This window comes from Triturus cristatus, chromosome 10 (assembly GCF_964204655.1).
Source record: "Triturus cristatus chromosome 10, aTriCri1.1, whole genome shotgun sequence".
Taxonomy (NCBI): domain Eukaryota; kingdom Metazoa; phylum Chordata; class Amphibia; order Caudata; family Salamandridae; genus Triturus; species Triturus cristatus.
This window is the reverse complement of record NC_140593.1, coordinates 266,991,685-267,014,259: the sequence shown is the minus strand read 5'-3', so window position 1 is coordinate 267,014,259 and position 22,575 is coordinate 266,991,685.

The window sequence follows — 22,575 nt, the reverse complement described above, 5'->3', positions numbered from 1 at the left end:
CAAGGGTGGTTTGCAAACCTACCCCGCTCCGCCGAAACCGGGAAGTGTGGTTCACTTTCCAATGCTCCAATAAGAACTGGTCCGGTCAAGTGTAGGCGAGCTCTAATTGGGCGTCTACAGTCTGACGACTGGTGTCGGAAGCCCCGCCCAAGCAGAGTAACTACGGGCGCCATCTTGGAATGGGGTGCTGATGCAGCATCAGGTCGTGATTAGTGTATTTCAGTGGCCAGACAAGGTCCCCGGGAGGAGTAATGATCTCCATTCTGCCCTGGTCCTATGTTATGTAGTTAATCAGGTCAATGTCTGCTTGAGAGAGTATAAAACTAAGTTGTATGCAACGTGCACAGGACCAGGTAATACGGGTTGACCCAGGCTACTCACGGGGTTACTGTTGTGTTGGTCATGTGTCAGTGGTGTCCAGATAATGGTGTAAGATATTAGGGGATCACTGTCGTATCAGTAAGTAACTAAGTCCGCCCCTTGTCTCCCAGGGGTGGTAAGGTTATTGACAATAATGGGGAGGGTGTAGGGATATCAGTGTGTTAAAGTACCCCACGGTATATCGTCATTCAAACCTCTCGTGTCAGATGCCAGTCTGTGCACCCATCTTTGTTCGAGTCTAAACAGAGCTTGTGTTGTAATTCTTGGATGTGACTCCAAAACGACCCATCTCAGGGAGTCTGGTGTATGGTGAAGACTCTTAAAGTGAGAATACAGTTTTGTGGTCTCTTTCAAGCATCTTATGTTACTTTTATGCTCCGTGATGCGTGTTTTTATGGCCCGTGTCGTCATCCCTATGTAGTTTAATGTACAAGGGCACTGTAATAGATAAATGCAGTTGGTGGAATTGCAATTAGTATGGCGTGCCAGTGACCAGGTTAGGGTGTCAGACAAAATCACCTCCTTGGTAGTAATCGTCTGTTTACAGGACGTGCAATTACCACAGGGAAAATAACATACATAACATAGGACCAGGGCAGAATGGAGATCATTACTCCTCCCGGGGACCTTGTCTGGCCACTGAAATACACTAATCACGACCTGATGCTGCATCAGCACACCATTCCAAGATGGCGCCCGTAGTTACTCTGCTTGGGCGGGGCTTCCGACACCAGTCGTCAGACTGTAGACGCCCAATTAGAGCTCGCCTACACTTGACCGGACCAGTTCTTATTGGAGCATTGGAAAGTGAACCACACTTCCCGGTTTCGTTGGAGCGGGGTAGGTTTGCAAACCACCCTTGGGCAACAGAACCGTAAGTAATTACCACCCGGTTAGCATCACCAAGATCGAACGGTCTGGGATTCCCTAGACGCCGGTGGACGGCTGACCGCTGCTGTTGTGGCTGGCCGACCCCTACGCTGTCTTGTGCCGGTTCTTCCTTGGGCGGTACTCCTGGCTTGGGGTTGGTTCGCTCCTCGAGTGGTGGTTCCTGGTGACCGGGGTACCGGGGGACCTTGCTTACCAGTTCCTCTGACAACACCTAGCACTAAGCAAGTGTATTATATATATACACCTACCTGGTTGAGTCTCTTGTTTTATAATACTATCTACAGTAGGCTATCACGCCATCCCAAGAGGCTCGCCACTCACCGATTGGAGCGGCACTAGTTCAAACCTTAGGTGAGCGTTGTCAGACCTCGTGACGTTAATTCAGATTGTATTGGATTTTTGGATCACTTGACACGTTTCTTCACACTGCATCCACTTATGCATGATTACTCCTTTCGAGCGCAATTGCTACGTGTATTGGACATGCATACGAGGAGTCCTTGGCTCCAGATTACTATGTATTTAAACGACAAAGTGTATTTTAATGTTCTGTGTTGGCCTGTTTTGCTTCCTCTCTCCTTTTCCTTTAGGCCAATCCAATGTGGAAGTGTTAAGTTTTCTAGACACTTCCCTAGGGTAGTTTTATCCAGGCACTAACACAATATTTCAATATCCTGTTTTACACCCTCACATTTTGTAGATAGTTCACCTTTCACTGGTCCTGATGAATTGCCGCTGGATCCTCCTGACCATGAGGCGAGAAACATGTTGACCATCTGAGTAGAGCGGAGTTAGTCCTTGACTCATTGTGTCCAGACTACCGCCACTCATCTTGTTTTTAATAGGGTGGTTTACTGACCCAATAAACTCATTATTCAGACTAACCGACCCTGTTTTAGAATACACTCACCAACGTCTACACTTACCTGGCCCTCACTTGCACTCAACCTTCGGCAAGGAACAAAAAATCTCCGTTAAAGAGCCCCAAATTTGGGTGCCCGTTGGGAATTGCAGCGCCGACCCGACGAGGAGCAAAACCCAGATGATGAAGCATGACACCTAGCTTGCTGGGTGTGTGAGGGTTTTAGTTCCACCAGTGTGGGTTCCCCCACCCATCACATGCTATTAGTTCCCAGGCTGTCTAGACATTATCCCCCACTTTGTCTCAACCTCGGGGGCAAGTGTACATTTCACACTAACTCCCCTGACTAGGAGGAACGGTATACCCTTCTCTCAAAATACTCTCCAATTTTTCCCATTTTTGCAAGCTTTAATTAAAGCTATCAATTCGGCTACTTGTGCAGACTTGACTCCTGGTAAATAGGATGCTTCGACTATTCCTGCCAATGTACACACAGCGTAAGCAGCAGTCAAACCTCCTTCCTCATGGTGCATACATGAGCCATCTACAAAAAGCTCATGCTCAGCATCTTTCAAAGACTCATCCTGTATGGCCGGACAGGGTTTAGTACTGTTGCATCAAGACATTCGTGTTCAGCTTCAGCTTTCACTTCTTCATTGCATGGATCTGGAAACAAGGTAGCAGGGTTAAGAACAGTACATCTAATTATGGTCAAATTTTCTGCTCCTAATATGATCCTTTCATATTTTGTCAATCTACTTGGAGTAAGATACTGAGTTTGAGTTCTTGTTAAAAGAATCACAACTGCATGGGGGGCGTACACCTTTACAGGGTGTCCCATCACAATTGATTCACTTTGTTTCAGACTCACGCACGTTGCAGCCACAGCTTTTAGGCATCCTGGCAATGCGGTTGCTACAGGATCTAAGGTCGCAGAAATATATGCCACAGGACGTCGCATTAGACCATGTCTCTGTGTTAAGACTGAGAAGGCACAATTATATCTCTCACAACAGAATAATGCAAATTCTTTTGAATAATCTGGCATACCTAGAGCAGGTGCTTCACACAAGCAATTTCGTAATTTCACAAAAGATTGCATGCTCTGATCATCCCACTCTATTGGGTCTTTTGCTCGTTCCTGTGCCATTTGTATCAAGGGTTTTGCCAGTAGAGAAAACCTACAATCCATTGCCTGCAATATCCCACGACACCAAGGAACATTCTTATTTCTTTTTGGGATTGCGGTAGTTTCATTTGTTTTATTATTTTTATTCTCTCAGTGGTCACCCTCCTTAATCCTCGTTCTATTTAGTGTCCCAAATATTTTTCTTCGTTTCTGCAAAATTGTATTTTCTCAGGGGATACTTTATGTCTACCTTTGGCTAGATGGTTCAATAGGGCAATGGAATCAGTTACACAGTCACTCCTTGTTATGGATGCGACCAGTAGGTCATCAATATACTGTACCAGGACTGACTCTCAGAGTAGTACTAATGTCTCAAGAAATTGTTTCAAAATGTGGTTAAAAATCGATGGACTTTCTGTGTACCCTTGAGGAACGCGATTCCAAACATAAATATGATCCTCAAACTTAAAATAAAATAAAAACTGACTATCAGGATGCAATGGAATGGAGAAAAAGGCATGGCATGAATCAATTACGGTGAGCCATCTTGCATTCCATGGTATTTGGTACCAAATTACTGCAGGGTTGGGTACTACAGGGCAACATGGCACAATCTTGTTTATTTTTCGTAAATCTTATACTACACTATACTTTCTGTTTCTTAATGCCAATTATAGGTGAATTACAGGGACTACTCATGATTTCTTTTAGAATGTCTCGCTCGACCATTTAATCAATTTCTGCTGCAACACCAGCCTTTACTTCGGGACTCATCTTGTATTGTCGAGTAGTTGGATAAACCACACCTTCCTTTACAGTTACTGTAACAGGGTCTACATCTGTCATCAACCCTACTTCTTTTCCTGTAAAATTCCACACTTCAGGATTCACTGTCGTTTTGACCTCATCTGGCAAGTCATCTTTGGTCATTACTGAATAAAATTCATCTACTTTTGTTCCTTATTTGGCTAGCATGATTTTGTATATTCCATCTTCATCTGGAGTTTGTATGGCAACACCGTCCGGTGTGCAAAATATCGTGCAATTCATCTTGCACAACAAATCCCCTCCTAATAAATTCACAGGACTAGAATCACATACTACGAACTTATGCATCTCTTTGAAATTTTCCAATGCACACCTCCATTGGTTTTGTAACAGGGGTCCTAATTTGTTTATTTGAAATGCCCACTACTTGGATCGCTTCTCCCGAGAGAGGTAGGTTTGGGATGTCTGCTGTTCTCACAGTAGAATGGGTAGCACCAGTGTCCAACAAAAAGGTAATGTCATTTCCTTCTACCTTACCATCAATATATGGACCTGATTGATCTATCGGTAAGGATGCGCCAAGTACGCACTCCTTTTCCTCCCCTCTCAGGCACCGTCATTGATCTTGGTTTTCGAAATAAGTATCCTGCAAAAGAAACTGCGATGTTACATAGTTTTCGTACCACTTCCTTCTTTGAATCCGGTGTCCGCACTGTACTTGGCTTGTCTCACAAATTTTCGCAAGGGGACAGGTGACAGTTGACTCTGTAAGTTTACAACCTGCTGCCGTTGACTCATTATCACCTCATTCTGCATCTGTGGATTTAAGTTTTGATTTGGGCCATTATTATTCTGTATATTTTTACACTCATTCTTCTAATGCTCCAATTTTCTGCACCCATGACAAGGGAACCTTTTCTTTGCCTCTTCTCTACTCAACCGCCCTTTTGGTTCACCCCCACTATTATCATTCTTACCTTGCCCCCTTCCTGTATTTCCTGCATGGTTCTGTAGCTGGAGTTCCTGCTGTTCTGCAAATTTCACTTGAGCCCACATTACTTTCTCCTCTAAATTCTTTCGTCTATTGTCAATTTCATCTCCACAGTATTTTGCATATTTTAGAATCTCATCAATGGGCTTCGCTTGCCAGCACAAATTATGCTGCTTAATCATTTCAGATATTTCTTTTCTTAACCCTGACAGAAACCAATACACAAAAGGAGGCATGTCCTTATCCCCAATACTCTCAAATCCACTATACTGTTTGAACACCTGTAGAAGGTGCTCATAGTATGCATGTACAGACTCATCTTTTTCCTGAGTTGTTCAATCGATTTTTATCCAATCTGTTTCTTTTGGGGGAATTTTCCCTTTTAAGAAAGTGATTACCTGGTTATATTTCTTCATAACCTCCTCTGACTGGGCTCCTGTTTTTTCATATCTCGGGTACTCATCAATAGGCCAATCGGCTGTAATTTTACACTCAGTCCACAAATCAGCAGGCAACACTATGTCAAAAGACCACCCAAATCCTTCAACTTTCACAAACCTTTCAACCTGTCCATACCATTCCACTGGTTGTTCTCAAAATTTAGGGAAATCATTTGTAAATGATTAAATATCCTTTCTTGTCCACGGGACATGTACATAACCCCCTCCTGGAACTTCTCTCATTGGGTACAACCTTTCTGCCTTCTCTGTTTCTTTAATTAAATATTCAGATGTTCCTCGACTCGTTTGCGCTTCCTCCTTTTTCTTTCTCCACTGGACTTTCCACTTCTGCAATATCGTTATCAATTCTTTAACCTGCAATTTTCTTCCCGACATGTTCATGTTTTCCAAATCTTTATCAGAAAATTCTGCTCTATAAGGTTTCTGCAATACTTTGGCTCACCCTATCGCTATTTCCATTTCAGAGGCTAAATTCACCAATTTTTCATAAAATATTTTTGTGTTTCGGGTTATGCTTCTGCAAATGAACAGCAGTTCTTCCTCACTATAGGTGTTTAACTTATCCAATTCAACTCTTAATTTGAAAATATCTAATATTTTCGGTTGTGGGTTTGGTTTCTCTATTTCTTGTGCCCATCTTTCTATTTCTTCTGGGGTTACTATTGTGTCACTCTTTGTCCCTGTGGATGTCTCTATTCATACTTCTTTCGAGCAACCTGGTGTGACTCTCCTGGGTGTGTCATTTATCTGCCCTCTTATCAACAAGCCAATTAATGAAATCACTGACTCGCATTCACTAGCTTGATCATCAATTATTATTTTCTCTTTTCTCGGTTCAATAATGGAAGTAGTCATGATGGGTGTTTTAGGACAATTTGTTATATCCCCATACAATGGGACAACAGGACCTATGGTCACTGGCATAGTTAGTGCTTCAGGATGTACGTTTAACTTGGTAATTTTCTGTATTAACTCGTCTCTATTCTTATTTATCACTTCCCTTTCTCTTTCCTGAAGTACCCTTTCCATTGTTTTCTCATGTACTATTTGTGGCACCAAGGGTATGTCTAGAATCGGAGCACTGAGGGTAGTCCTATTAGGTCCTTCTTGATAAGCCGGAAGATATTTCATTAAAATGTCTTCTAAATAATCGTCTTCTGAGTCTCCACTACCTGTCATTGTTAAGTGCTTTGTTTTCTCTGTACATTTTCCTCCAACCTGTTCCTCAGTCGTTAGTACAGGATATAATCCTTCAGCCACCATAGCTTGTCTCCACTGTTTCATCTGACTATCTCGGGTTTCACGTGGAAATTTTGGATAATAACTACTTAGGTTTCTGTTGCTTTGTGATCTATTGCGCTCAAAAGCTTCAGTTTCCCATTCTTATAATGCTTCTTACAAGGTCAATCTAGGTCTAGGTTCTAATTCATTCATTCTAGTGCGTAAGTTATGTAAAACCCTTCCGTTAAATGTTCAAAATTCAGGGAAAGCTAATATTCCATCTCTTTTGTGTTCTCTATCCAATTTTCTAACCATACACAGGTATGATAGCCTCTTTCCACCATCATGTATGATGCGGGCGTTTTCGGGGGAGGGATAAGAATTCCATCTCTAGTTTTAATGGGTTTATCCTTCTTAAAATATTTTTTTATTTTCTGCCTAAATGAAATTTTTCTCTTTTCTCTGCACATTGCATGTGACTTCTGGTTAAGATACTGTTTGTAAGCAAATTCAATAAACCTTCTATCTGGACGGGTCCCTATTAAAGTCGGATCGGACATACAAGTTCCACTATCTATTATTATCCTTTGGCTTTCTATGTTTACAGCTAATCAAAGGTTCGCTTTTACTTAACACTTCTCCAATACTAGTGCGTCTTCTAGGCTTGCCACCAATCAGGGTTTGCTTTACACTGTGCGTTTAGCCAATACTAGCGCGGCTCTCATTGACGTCAGTATCACTCCTTACCACTGACCCCTCCTTTACAATTCTCGCGTCAGTCACACGCCCACTGTTCCAACCAATGCCAGCACGGCTCTTTGTGACGTCAGTGCAGCACCCGCAACTGACCCCTCATTTACAAGGTAATACGACAACTTATTTTCTCAACACTTTTCATGTAATTTTACATTAATTAACAACATAGAAACATTCACTACTTTATCAGATTCTCTAAATTTCAAAGAATAGTAAATTTATTTTACTGTGAGTAAAACCTTTCCGCTTAGTCTTCACACACTACAAGTAAAACCTTTCGGCTTACTCTTCACATAAACATCAAAGAACCTGTTACTCCTTCACTATTACCCTTTCTAGGTGATATACGACCAAAGTTTCACCAACAAATTCCTTTGCTATCAATTATTCTCACTTTCATACAAAAGAAATCATCCCTAAACTCAGTGCTTCTGGTTCTGCGTAACCTTCAGCACCTTTCTGAATCCTGACAAGTAACCTCACTGCAGTGTGGCTTCCATTCACCACCCGCTATTCGATATTCCCGGGAATTTCTAGACAACATGAAAAAGAAACGAATAACAGGTGTTAATACATAAATCAATAATATAGTCCACAATATTTTCTACCTGACTAACAAGAACCTAACCATGCCTCTGCTACCAAGAAAAACTGATGGAGCGGGTTACCAGCTCGGGTTACACACAAATACCAAATACTCACCTGGACCCATAACATTCATACAAATAAGCCAGTAAAAACCCGCTGTCATCAATTTTGTGATTTACCTGTAATTTGATATTCACCTTTACCAAATCTTACCAACTCGATCTCTTTGTCAATAAATTTCTTTGCTAAATGAATCAGGTTGCTTAGTTAGTTTAAAGTAGAAATGACATTAACTTTCCCTTGAATTAACCACAAACTCGAAAAGTTTAAAAAATCTTTATCTTATCAATAATTTTGTGAGTCAAATCAAACACAGTTCAACACCTTCTTTTCAAGAAGAATTTAAAGTCAAACAAAGCAAAATCACATATAAAAGATCAATGAAGTTGCTACCTGGAGAGGGAGAAAATTAGAGAGCAGTACAAGGACATACTACACAGATTCATAATTACCTAGGATAGTGCGATGACCGAACCACCTGGCCTAGGAGTCAGGTGAAGGTCTCCCAGACAGGACGGGAGATGAAGATCAAGACAGGTTCAAGACCTGGAAGGTGATCTCTTCTAAGTGCAACGCCTGTGTCACACCCCTCTCTGGCACTACTCTCCTCAAATAATCCTTCCACAATTCCCCTTCTAGATGATTGGATTATTGATAAGTATTTCGGCTTTTCGATCAGGGTCACTGGCATCTGAAAGGTCTGAGACAGCGTCTCGGACAGCATCTGTGGCAGCTTACGTGTTAGGTCTGTGACGAGTCGGAATGACGAGTCTGACAGGTCTGACAACGTTTTCTAGCTAACTTACCTCAATTATACTATTCTGTGTTCGTGTACCACCCCCAATGTTTCAATATTGTGTTTTCCCCTATTCTGATTGGACAGGGTAAGGAGGTGAGTTCATCACACCATACTAAAAGTAATGATTTTCTTAGGACGATTGATCTATGTTTCCGCCCCTTAATTTATTTTCCCAAAGCTTTATTCCCACCCGCATTTCACGTTAGGATCAATACATTTTGAAACATTATTCAAGTTTCTTCCTTTGTCCGGGTCGATAGGTTGAGTTCTCAGGCGTCTCTATCCAGTGTGGCCTTGGCTGTGTTTCAACTGTCGCAAATAACACATATACTTCTGGGTCTATTGTGCTAACAGAGTATGTCTCAAGTAAGCATTCCTCCTGTTAATCCTTCATTCTCTCCTAGCACTTTTCAGTTGACACCTTTATTGAGACATCTTTTTGCTTACATGAGACATACTCTGTTAGCACAATAGACCCCGGATTATATGTGTTATTTGTGATTTATTGGATAAGGGGATTTAATCCGTGCAGGGTCTTTAAAATTCCCTTGGACCTTCTCATGAGTGTTATTGTGTTTTAACTGTGCCATCATGTTTTCCGGCAGGTTTCTGTGCGCCTGCATGCTAATCAGGTGGGTTAGGGGTTTCAGTCACCCTCCGAGGCCTAAATATGAACTAATAATAAAGTCAGAAAAAGACACGTTAAATTAAGGAAATAAATGATTTCACTGTATACCACTTATCTCTACTCTATCCCCATTTACTTATTTTAATATGTCGCATTAGTGTTTATAAGGTTTAGTTTAAGCAATAGCATGCACATTATCATGTGAATTTCAACGGCCATTTTAAGGGCTGCAAAGTTTTCCCACAAGCGTAAAAGACGTCATACTACGTAGATGCAGTAGACGCATGCTCAGTGAAAATCCTGCATTTTTTACGGCCATCTTAAGACTCTCGGGTTACTTATTAGTAATACACATTCAAAGGCTCCCCCTAGATACATTAAGTCATGTGTAATGCGATATTAGTATTCACAAAACAGATTGGTTACGTGATTACATGTTATTTGAGAGGATTGCATACAAGCAAGTTTCTTTTATACGAAACCTTGCTCCATCAACTGTGACAACATTAAAACACCTGACAGGTATCAGGATACTGGCACACGTTCATCTCGTTCCTTTCAAGATTCATTCCATAAATGCTCAGATAGAGGAGGACGGTCAGAGTGCAGATCGTACGAATACATGAAACCGAAGAAGGACTCACAACGGTCTTCTGACTACATAATAAAAGTGAAACAGTCCAAAGTTCAATTAAAAAAGAAGAAGGTGGCTGGCATAAAAGTCAAGCATGCAGCGGATATTTAGTACACTCCTTCTGACAGGGAGAGTGGGCACTGACCATGCTGAACAGTGCAGCATAAGTTACAATAGTTCACCGGAGCCTGATGGTTTGTCTGGTGGCAGTAGTGTTGCGTGACTATGTCCAGGTAGAAACATCGGACACTAATGTGAGTAACAAGATCGATTATACGCGATGCAACTCCAACAGGAGTGGAGCACACAAAGAGACAATAATATTCTCTTTTGGAGAACTTGTGCGTGAGCTACGATATTCTATTGACCAAAAAGCATTGGTCACCAGAATTTGTGATGGACTGCCCCGAGGGAGAAACAGTAATTCTACCTGCTTTCTCCGATCTTATACCAGGAACAGTTAAAAATGTAAATGCCAGGAAGTGAGCTTTAGAGCTAGCTCCTGTGTTATACCATTTTGGATGATGGCTCCCCTTATCATGTTATGCGAATGAGGTCGAAACCACAACCTCAAAGACAATACCCAATTAAACATGACACTAAAAACAAGTTAGAGGGATCCACACACAACTTGAATACCAAGGTATAATACAAAGTTGCACCTCCCCTATGAATAATCCTTTGTTTCCAGTAATAAAACTTGACCATTCATATTGTCTATTATTAGATTACAGACACTTGAACACAGCTACACGTACATTCACTTTGTACAATGTGCATAGCACGGCAATAATGAACAACACAGTGCAGAAGAAAGTTAAAACCACTTTAGACATTTTGAATGGATTTTTCTGCCAAAACATAGCGCCTGAAAGCCTGTATTTGACCACATTCAGTATGCTTGTGCCTCAAAAGCAGTTCTGTTGATTACCACAAAGCATAAGAGCAACCCCGGGTTGTTTTCAGCCCTGGTTTCAGAACTTTGCACCAAGTATTATCCTATGTCGATGACATATATCTGCCGTATGATCATCTTTCAACACACTTGGCCAGAGTAGATTGAATAATATTGGGATTTTCTCTCATGGGGTACAAATTTAGTTCAAACATATCCCACTTCAATATCCTGTTTTTAGGATATGAGTTGTCAAGTGAAGGCAAAAGCCTAGAAACACATTTCCTTGAGAAGCATGAGCTTCTACAAACATCAAACACCTTGAAGAAACTCCAATCCATTTATGGGTTTTCTGATTTTTGGCAGAACTTCCATTCCAGTCTACACAGAACGGGTAAAACCATTCTAAGATTTGATGTGCCCCGACTTTTCAAACACACATTCAACAACTGAACATAAACAACTCTTACATTCATTACAAGCTGACATGCTAGCTCAACACACTTACACACACATGTAAACACCACCAACCTGGTGATCCATATATTTGTGGGTGCATCAGGGTAGACACCTATGTTACATTCAATGAAGATGACACTGTTCCAATTGCATATAAATCACATTTATAAACCAATGCTGGGATGCGTTTTGCACTGACAGAAAATATTCTGATGGTTGGCCCAGAGGAAACAAATTATTGACATGACTCCAGTTCCAGCCCTAGAGGCTGTCAAAAGGGCCAGAGTTCCTAACGCTAAGGCTTTACATCCACGATGAATACAGTGGGACTACTCTATCACCGCAACAGATATACACTACAGATTTGACTCTACGCTACAAACATAAGCATAATGAAGTCATGTCTTTTGGTCCGTATGATTACATCATCTATACTGACAATTCTGCACAGCCTGCTGCAGGGACAAAATACCAATACTCTGCAGTGAGCGCTGCCCTTAAGTTTAGAACTGAGGATGGTGAATTCCACCCTCACAAGACCTACATGCAGTCCCAAGATGATTGCACAGCACAGCTGGCAGAACTCAGGTCTCTAATTCTGGCACTCTAGAATACGGATCCCAGATTCCCCTCACTTATAGTGTTTGATTTGTATTATTGTGTCCAGTCTTAAAACGAGTACTTACACTACTGGAGCCAGAATGGATTTAGAGATTCCAAAGTGTACACCATAAAGCACAAGACACTTTGGGGACAGGTGGCAAAAGCCAAAGGGTGTTTCCCACAGACTCATTTATTACATACACTGGGGCATATTTACAAGAGCTTAACGCAGCCATAGCATAAATAGTCTGATGTTACGTCAGCTTTTTTTTTTGCCTTCTTTACAAATTGGGACTAACTGCAGTTAGAGGCACTTTTCCAGCATAAACAGGAATTTTCAGGATCGCCACTTCTGTTAGTGGAACTGAACGAAAATGAGATGCAAGGTAGGCGTTCCCGGAAAAAACTGCTGCTAACCACACTTTGAGATATTTACAATGAAATTCCTGTGTGGCGATAAGCCCCCAAAACCGCCACTAAGTCCAGTTAGTGGCATTTTCCTAACGTCAGTACTTACCTGGTCTTACAAATGGTACAAATACACCTGTATATAAGGAAGACAATCCCAGACCCTCATTTATCAATCACAAATACGCCAAGGAGCTACTAGTCTTGCAACTTGGAGCATCAAGAAGACCACCACCACCACAGAGGTAGCACCGCAGAAGAGAAACAGTCTACCTCCAAAGGATCACCTTGATACACCTTCGGCCAGAGGAGGTGATAGCCCATTACAGGCTAAAAATGTCCTCCATTCTATGCCTACTCAATAAGATGGCGCTAAGGCTGCAGGCCCCATCCCAGCTCAGCACGAACATCCCTCCACAGACTTGCTGTGCTGCACATGTTGGCCTCAGGTAGCTTCCAACCAACCACTGCCAGAGTGACTGGAGCCTCCCAGTCATCATTCTCAAGGTTCCTCCCCACTGTCTTGGATCCCATCATCAGCCTGTCGCTGCAGCACCTACGCTTCCCTAACACCGCACAAGAACTACTCGCCAACAAGCAAGGCTTCTATGCCATTGCTGGTTTACCACATGTGTTGGGGGAAAATGACTGGAACCATAAGCAACTTGTGCGTCCTGCAGACACTGCACACATATACAGGAACAGGAAGCACACATACTACATGAATGTGCAGGCAAATGTGGACCATCTTGGCCTGTTTATCAATGTTGTTGCCAAGTATCCAAGCAGTTTGCATGACTCCTACATCTTCCACTTGTTGGTAAGTACAAACTGAACACACCAGACACCTCAGGTCACCAATCATCATATCTCAACTATGTGAGAATGTACATGTAGCAAATAGAATTCTGCATACATTGTAACTGGGCCAACTAATATATACAAACACCTAATGCCAAAGAACAACATATATGTAAGTAGTCCCAACAAGCGAGTAGGCTAGAAATACTCTCACAAACCACTAAGTCATTCTGGGAATACAGGTCTTGCAGAACTCATCAGACAAACATTGCAAAGAATAAATACAGCAAGTGCCCCAAGACATATGCTTGCGCTGTGCTGCATTAATCCTGAAACAAAGACAAGTGTGATACGTACAACAAGATGACAGCTCACTCTTCTCTCCCCTGTGCTGGTTCACAATTAGCTGACATGCACCAGCACAGGCACCCATGCACCATGGTGCAAGGGTGCCTGCATCATGGGGAGGAAAGTATTTCTGCATGAAGGGACACCTAACTGCATACAAACAATCACAAAAGTGAAATTACCTTTACTGTGGGTCGTGTCAGAATGTAGCATGCATAGAAAGAGCATACAAACAAGAGAAATGTAAATCTCACTCCATGTCGCACATCCCTACGCCTCCCCTGGTGAGGTGTATCAATCTTATGCATTACCAGGTGTAAAATTAATACAAGATGCACAAATATAGCCAAATAAATGTGTGTTGTGTAGGAACACACAAGGCAATATCCATGGCCTGCTCCCATCACGCATTCAAGCAGATTCAAAGTTACCATATGCCTAAGGACATAAACAGACATGCGCATTGTCCTGACATGTCCCAGTAAGTCGAGTGCACCAGGTAGCAGTGCTTCTGCATCTCAAACAGTGAGCCACCTGGGTTGCAATGGGGATGTAACTAACTCACAATGAGTACAACATTTCGCCTTTAAGTACTTCCGGTGCCAGCTGCCCTCAGTACAATAACTCACAATGATGGATCTTGCTAATGCACATATACAGTAATGTCCAAAAAGTCAAGAGGGCTTCATTACAAGCCCTTGTGCCACCGGTGCATCATTTTCAGTATGTGCAAAATTGACGTAAGGGTGGAGCCAGGGGCTTGTAAATAACCCTCAAGGTGTTCTGAGGTACCCATACATCCTGACAGTTAAAATATGGAGTATATACACATAGACCTGGCCAATGGCATAATGGTTATGTGTAGGCTGTAAAGCATAGGCAAGTCAATGTCAGTAATGCAGGTCAATTGTATGTACTACAACATGATGTATTTGATAGTACAAAGCTGTACAATAGACACAAAATAAAAAAGCCTACTCTGCAAACACATCATGCCAAAATACTAATGGACAATTCTATCAATTTTCTGTTTCAGCTGATCAAGGATATGCACTGTCACCATGGGTGATGATCCCCATGAAAGTGACCCACACACAGGCCCAGAGAGACTACAATGTGGCACTGGGATACACAATGGCCATCGTGGAACAGACCTTCGGAGTATTGAAATCAAGGTGCCGGCAACTTGACATTTCGGGTGGGAGACTCCTGTACAGGCCTGAACTGGTCTGCAAAATCATCCTGGTGTATTGCATTTTGCTCAACATCTGTGTACAGAAAAACACACCTCTGCGAGAAGACCAGGAGGATCTGGACAATCCAGAGGATGGACAGGTGGAAGAAGGCGATGCAAGGCACACCATGGCTTCTGCAGCTGGAACAGCAAAGAGGGATGCCATAATCCGGAACTTTTTTCCTAATGCCTATCAACAAATGTCTTGTCACAAACATTTCTTTCCACAAAAGGTTCCACCTAGTGATTTTGCAAGATAAAATATCACTACAACAATGTCTTGTATGCTTGGTTTGTGACTTCAGGAGGGGAACAATCATGTAAAGTCACGTTAAAAAAACAACAGTGTCACACAGATCACTCACCTAGCAGGGTATATGGCACCAACTAAAGAAAGAGTGAGAATGGGACAATGTATTGTTCATCTGAACTTATGACTGTGTATGGTTTCTCATTGAGAATTAAAAAGTGTGTGTTGTGTGTTCTCAGGAGCACAATCAGGTACTTTTACACGCAAACGTGTAGTACAACATACAATGTGTGTCTGATGCTTAATTGCATTTGGTGCCACACAGCTCTAAACCATTATAAAAATTGAAACACAACATCTATGTATATTCTGTGCCATGAGAAAAAAAGTAACTGACAAAAGTCACAAAGATAAATGACAATTATGAACTGGATTAATTTGCGTGTCTGGAGGATGAAGATTCAAAGGATAGTAGAGCCAGACTAGTGAATTTATCAATACAGTGCTGAGAATACTTCGAACATCAAGCTTACACACTCATTCAACATTAGCAAGTTACACTACCTCCCTATCTGACACATGAGTCACTGGAATGACAAACAAGCACGTCTCACAGCAATTACACTGTGCATGATTCATTCATCAACACTGCACTGATCTAACAATGCTATAATTTCTTAAGCACAAACAATGACACATAGGTCAGCCATGGGACAACTGGCAAGGCATCAGGAAACAACTACGTGAATGTAGAACTATAGGCAGGGAAAATCAATTGCAAGAAAGTGTTGAAGTAACATGCACAACAACATGAGTGAGGCATGGCAATAAAGGTGAAAAATTGTCTATATCTTCATCAAATGACACTTACTCTGTGTTGACACCCCCATGACAGAGAACAGGTATACACATGAGTAAAGTACAACAGGGAAAACAATAAGTACAGCAAAACATGCAAGTAACATACAACCAATTACATTATGAATGGACATTGTATTGAGTTTGACAGACCTGAAAAAAACATGGTAGCACCATAAAGTTGCACCACCTATCTTTGGATGCCCACTACAAGTTTACAAATGCCAATTACATGATGTGTGTAATCTAGGGATAAATCACAGCTACACCAATCAAAATAGCCACACATCTGCAGGCACAGTAGAACACAAATACAACCATGCATCTGAAAAAGAATGTCAATGTCACATATGGTTGTACGTATCAAGGAATGTACAAAATACTCTAGAATACACATTGTTGCACTAGATGGCCGGGCACCGTACACCCAAGACCTCAATTACATGTGCTGAAGAAAAGCAGCATCACCCGGTTGACTCCTGGATGCCAACTTTATTTTTTTTTTTTTTTTTTTTAAAAAGTTTTTATTGAGCAACAATTCGGTCACAAGTATGGGCCTACAACCACCCGGGCCGGCCGCTAGGTACATAAGGAAATATACACATATCAAAGTTGCAATCCGTTCCCAGGGCACTGCCCCGCAGTGGCTCAAGATAGTTCTCGAAGAACAGCAAGCGTCAGTCCAACAGTAACAGAAACAAAAGAAAAAACAATAAAAACAAAAGGCGAGTTACGAGGGATACCAGTGCGGTGCAGGCTCCCCCCGGGAAACTCCAGTCAGAACATTTGAGCAATCCGCGAAAGAGAGGAGTACCGGGAGGCCGGGGACGGAGGGGGGGGGGGAAAGGGGGGTCAAGGAAGATGAACGTCCCTATGTAGTTGTTACAAAAAGCGCCAGGAACCGTCGAGGGTCAGGGGGACATGGCAATATCAGTGTCTACCAGGGGGGACGCACAGATGCCTCCGCGATACGCATTCCACTGGCCCCAAATTCTACCCCATGCCCCCGGCTTGCCACGGGCCACATACACTGTCTTCTCCCGAAACATACACCAGTCCATATTCTCCTTCCATACTGACACGGTGGGCGGCCGTTGAGCGCCCCAAAGTTGCGCTATATCCCTCTTGGCAATCATGTTCCCTAGGGCCGCCCACCGAGTCTGAGCCGCGTTGTAGTCATTGGGCTCCCACACATTCAGGACACAGCGACGCACCTCCGGCAGCAGTACAACCCCGGTGACCTGTCCCATAACCGTGTGGACCCGGCGCCAATAGTCCGCCACCTCGCGACACTCCCAAAGGATATGAAGAAAGGTGGCGCTGAGCCCGCAGCCTCGTTTACAGAGCCCGTCGTCGGAAAATCCCATCGCGACCAAGCGCGGACCCGTAACATACACCCGATGGAGAATCTTGAGCTGTACCAACCGGAGACGAGCCGGAATGGCAACCTCCTTGGGGGACGACAGTGCAGACTGCCAGTCTTCGTCATCCAATTCGACCCCATCCCCAGTCCAAGCCTCCCGAAGGCGCACCAGGAGATCCGCCCGGTGATTAATCAATTTTTTATAAATTAAAGAAATAGTACTATCAGGGACATGTCCGTCAAGTACGCGGTCCTCGAGGGGCGAAGAAACAGGGACCGTGGTCCCCTCCCCGAAGACCGAGAGCAGGGCGTGTCGAACCTGGGCGTAGCGGAAGAACTCCCTGTCGGTCAGCTCGTATTCGGCCTGGAGCACCGCGAAAGTCTTGACCGCGCCCTTGTGCCACAGGTCTCCCACTTTGCTGATACCAATCGTGTCCCACTGGTCAAACCCCTTGGTGGTCCACAAGCTGCCCAGGCGGTCGGAGGCAAACAAGGGAGTAGCACATGTCATTCGCTCACTCCAGCCCGTGGCCGCAGTGGCAGCCCTCCAGGTCCGCACAGCAATCTTAGTAGGACCCGTAAGGGTCCGGTCAGCCAGGCGGGAATAAAGTGCCCTGTTGTAGTTCCCGCCGGGAAGCAGGAACTTGTCCATCTCATACGCCGGATTCAAGCCGGGCGCATACGTGGCGTGATTAATGGCAGATAGCTGCGAGGCCCAATAGTACCTGCGAATGTCAGGAAGCGCGATGCCCCCGTCATACCAGGGGAGAGTGAGCTTGGCAAGAGCAATACGCGCCCGGCCGTTCCACACCAGTCTCCTCTGCAGGCTCTCCACCTCCCGAAAGTAGGCCACTGGGATAACGTCAAAGGAGTTCTGGAGTGCATAGAGGAACCTGGGAAGGGACATCATTTTAAACAGCGCGGCCCGACCCAGCGGGGACAGGGGCAGCCTGCACCACCGGGCCGTGTCCTCCCGCAGCCGCCGAAGTGGACGCAGAAGATTCTGCTCGTAGCGAGCCACCGGGTCCAGCGAAACGTATATCCCCAGGTACTGAAAGCCGCTCAGAGATATTTGAATCGGGAGCCGAGGCGGCAGGAGAGGAGGACCACCAGCGATGGGATAAACGCAGGATTTAGACCAATTGATCGTGAGACCCGAATTGGTCCCAAAGGAGGTCAGAACGTCAAAGAGGACGTTGAGTGACTGCCGCGGTGAGGTGAGGTACAGGAGAATGTCGTCCGCATACAACGAGACCCGATCTTCAAAGCCCGGGCCCCACCGGATCCCTCTAAGCGAGGGCTCCCAACGGAGCCAGGCAGCGAGTGGCTCCAGGGCGAGAGCAAAAAGCAACGGGGACAACGGGCACCCCTGCCTCGTGCCCCTGCCGAGGGCAAAGGGCCGAGAGACCCGCCCATTCACCACCACTTGAGCCATGGGTCCCGTGTAAAGGAGCCTCACCCAGCCAATAAATCCCTCCCCAAAGCCGAATTTATCCAAGACGGCCCAGAGGAATGGCCACTCAATAGTGTCAAATGCCATCGTGGCATCCAAAGAGACCAGCACGGCCGGCTCGGTGAGGAGCTCCGCCCTGGCGAGGACCCCGTGCAGACGCCGCAAGTTAAGAGCGGTGTTGCGGTGCGGGATGAAGCCGCATTGGTCCGGATGAATAAGGTCGCACACGACACTCAACAATCGATTGGCCAGGACTTTCGCCAGGATTTTAGGCTCTGCATTGAGCAGTGAAATAGGCCGGTAAGAGGTACAGCGGTCACGCGGCTTGCCCTCCTTGGGGAGAACGACTATAGTGGCCAGGCGCTGGTCGGCCGGAAGGGAACCCGCCGCAAGAGAGTCGCGGAACATGCGGCCGAGGAAGGGCGCAAGCTTATCAGGACGCAATTTGTATAGTTCAATGGGCAGACCGTTAGGACCCATGGCCTTGCCCGAGCGAAGGGAGCGAATCGCGGTCGCTATTTCATCCGACGATAAGGGGGCGTCCAGCCGCTCCCGGTCCTCAACGGACAGGCCGGGCAGAGCAATATCTCTCAATAGGAGGCGAGAGTCATCTTCGTCCCTGTCAGTCACCGGGGAGTACACCGCCCGGAGGTGGTCAGCGAAGCATTCCACAATCTCATCCGGTTCAGTCACACACCCACCATCCGCAGCACGCAACTCGGGGACCACGCGATTCACTCTCTCTTTTTTGTCCAGCCACGCAATCAACTTTCCCGCCTTGTCCCCCGCGTCATACAATCGGCCCTGCTGCTCCCTATACATACTTTGGGCCGCGTCAGTGACCAGGGACCGATATTCGAACTGTTTCAGGCTAAGGGCATGTAGCCCGTCCGGAGTAATATTCGCCTCCAAGGCCGACTCCAGCCCCGAGACGTCAGTCTCCAGCTTCACCACCGCCTCGCTCCTAACCTTCTTGGCCACCACTATCTGGGCGAGGGCGTGTCCGCGTATAACAGTTTTAAAGGCTTCCCAAAGGGACAACGCAGACGACACCGACCCCTCGTTTTCACTGAAGTATTGGTCCATGGCCTTAACCAGGCTGTCACGAGTCACAGGGTCCCGCAGGTACCAGGGGTTAATGGGAGCTATCCGCCCTGCGGACCGCGGCCCGGTGTCAAAGAGAAGCCACAGCGGAGAATGGTCGGAGATACCACGCGGCAGGTGTCTGACCTCTCGAATCCGACCAGTCTGCGCCGCTGGCATAAGGAAGTAGTCTAACCTGGAGAGACTCCCATGCGCCCCCGAATGAAAGGTGAACTGGCACTGGGTCGGATGCAGTAGTCTCCAACTATCCACCAAGCCGAAGGTCTCCAACATCCCACCCAGCCATGACTGGGCAGCGGGGAGGGTCCTCGGTGGGTGACGATCCAGTTCACCCGAAACCACAGAATTAAAGTCCCCGCCCATGAGCAGGAGGCCATCCGGGAGGTCAAGCAGCATTCGACCCAAATCAGCAAAGGTGGAGTTCTGGAGGCCCGGGGGGACGTAGACTGAAACCAGGGTAAGGGGCTGCCCCTCCCACCTCCCAATCAGACACACATAGCGCCCTCTGTCATCCGAGACTATCCTCGTGATCTCCACCGGAAGGGAGGTTCGCAGGAGAATGCCCACCCCCCTGGAGCCAGTTGTGAAACCAGAATGGGCCACGAGGCGGTATCCCCCTCTGTGCATCGCATGGCAGACATTGCCGACCAAATGCGTCTCCTGGAGAAACACCACATCAGGAGTCAAACGGCGCAAATATTGCAGTACAACACCCCGCTTAATACGGTCCCCCAACCCATTGACGTTCCACGACATAAGCCTCAACCCGTCTCCCCCCATCCCCTCCAATAGAGCAAGAAGCCCCCAGCCCGCAGCACCGCTCCCAAATATGGATAAAAATCAATTCCTCGCCCTGTAAACAAAAAACACACAACTAAACAACCCCTCTTCCCCCCCAACCCCACCCCAAGTCCACCGCCCCCCACCCTGCACCCCTGCGGGCCTAAGACCCCCCCCAACTTGCAGTGTGCCTGTCGCCCCGCTAACCCCATTCTACAAAAAGACCCCGGAGGAGGAAAGGGACCCGAACCCGCCCGCACCCCTCACGGGTCCTGGTAAAACACAGTATGCAAAAGAAGTAAGACCCAACTGTACAGTGCAAAAACGCAAAAGCAAGGACCAAAGGTCAGTCTAAGGGGACCCGTCACCTGCGGTGCCCCCAGAGGGCCCGGGCCGGCCACCCCCGTCCGGCAGCGAGTCCAGCCAGTCACTTGCGGCCACAGGAGTGTCAAAAAAGACTGTCCGCTCTCCATGCTCCACTCGAAGTTTCGCCGGGTAGAGCATCGAATACTTCAGGCCTAACTCGCGGAGACGGCGCTTCACCCCCTGGAATCCCATCCGCTGTTTCTGGACCAGTTGCGTGAAGTCCGGGTAAAAGTTGACGATCGAGTTCTCGTAGCGGACCGGGCCACGGGTCCGTGAAGCCTGCAGAATAGCATCGCGGTCCCTGTAGTGGAACAGTTTAGCCACGATAGGCCTCGGGGGGGCCCCCGGCCGCGGCCGGCCGCCAGGAACCCGATGGGCCCGCTCCACAGCGAAGAATTTACTTAGGCCAACCGGGGACAGCTGCTGTAGGATAAGTTCCTCGACCACGAGGTCCACCGGGCGGCTGTCGGAGGACTCCGGTACCCCAATGATACGGATATTGTTGCGTCGGGCCCGTCCCTCGAAGTCCTCAAGCCGCCGGGCCATGTGGTCGTTGACCACTCTAATGTCCCCAAGCGCGGCCCGCAGATCCGACACCTCCGCACCCAAGGTGGAGGTCCGTGTATCAAGGGCCTGGACCTTCTCGTTGGTTTTAGAGAGGTCGGCCCTAATCAGGGTGACGTCGATCGCGACAGTGTCGATCTTACGGGCCAGGGCCTCATATTGCGTCGCGATAGTTTCCCTGATGCCCTCGATGGCGCCCATAATGTCCTGTAGGGAAGGTTCCGCAGCGACGGTCGTGCCTCCCCCCGCAGCATCCGGGGAGAGGCCAGCAGCGCCAGGGGACCCCCTGCCCTGGGTATAGCGGTCCATGTTGTTGCTCTGGACCGCTCCCCCGCGTAGTGAGGCCTTGGTCTTGCGCCCCTCCGGTCCCCCTTTGCCCGCCATATGAGCGCCGTCACTCAATGGGACCTCCGATCAAGGGGTGCACGGGTGCCAGAGAAAGGATCACAAACTGTCGGTGTAGGGGTCGGAGGCGTCAGACCCGTCCGTAGCAAATGGAAGCAAACCTCGGGCAGAGGCCCAAGAGGCACCCCGCCACCTTGAGCACGCACGCCAGCTGATCTCCTGAAGGCCAAAATCGAAACCGAAAGTGCTGAATCGGTGACTGGCACCGCGCTGAGGCCGCTGTTGTTCAATTGCAGCCCGGCCCCACGGGTCACCTCCACCCCGGCCTCCTCCGTCGGGTGGGTCCCAAAAGTTCCGGCGACGCTAACTCAGGATTCCCAGGTCCGATTAGAATTTTGGAAAGAGATATATAGTCAGCTGGTCTTCTTCTCTCAGATTCCATACACCAACTCAGGATAGTCTCAGGATTTATTCCGAGGAGCAGAAAGGGTCCGGGGAGCCCTGTGCTCACGCGACCATCTTGGATGCGCGCTAGGCTCCTCCCCCTGGATGCCAACTTTAGTTAGCAGATTGCA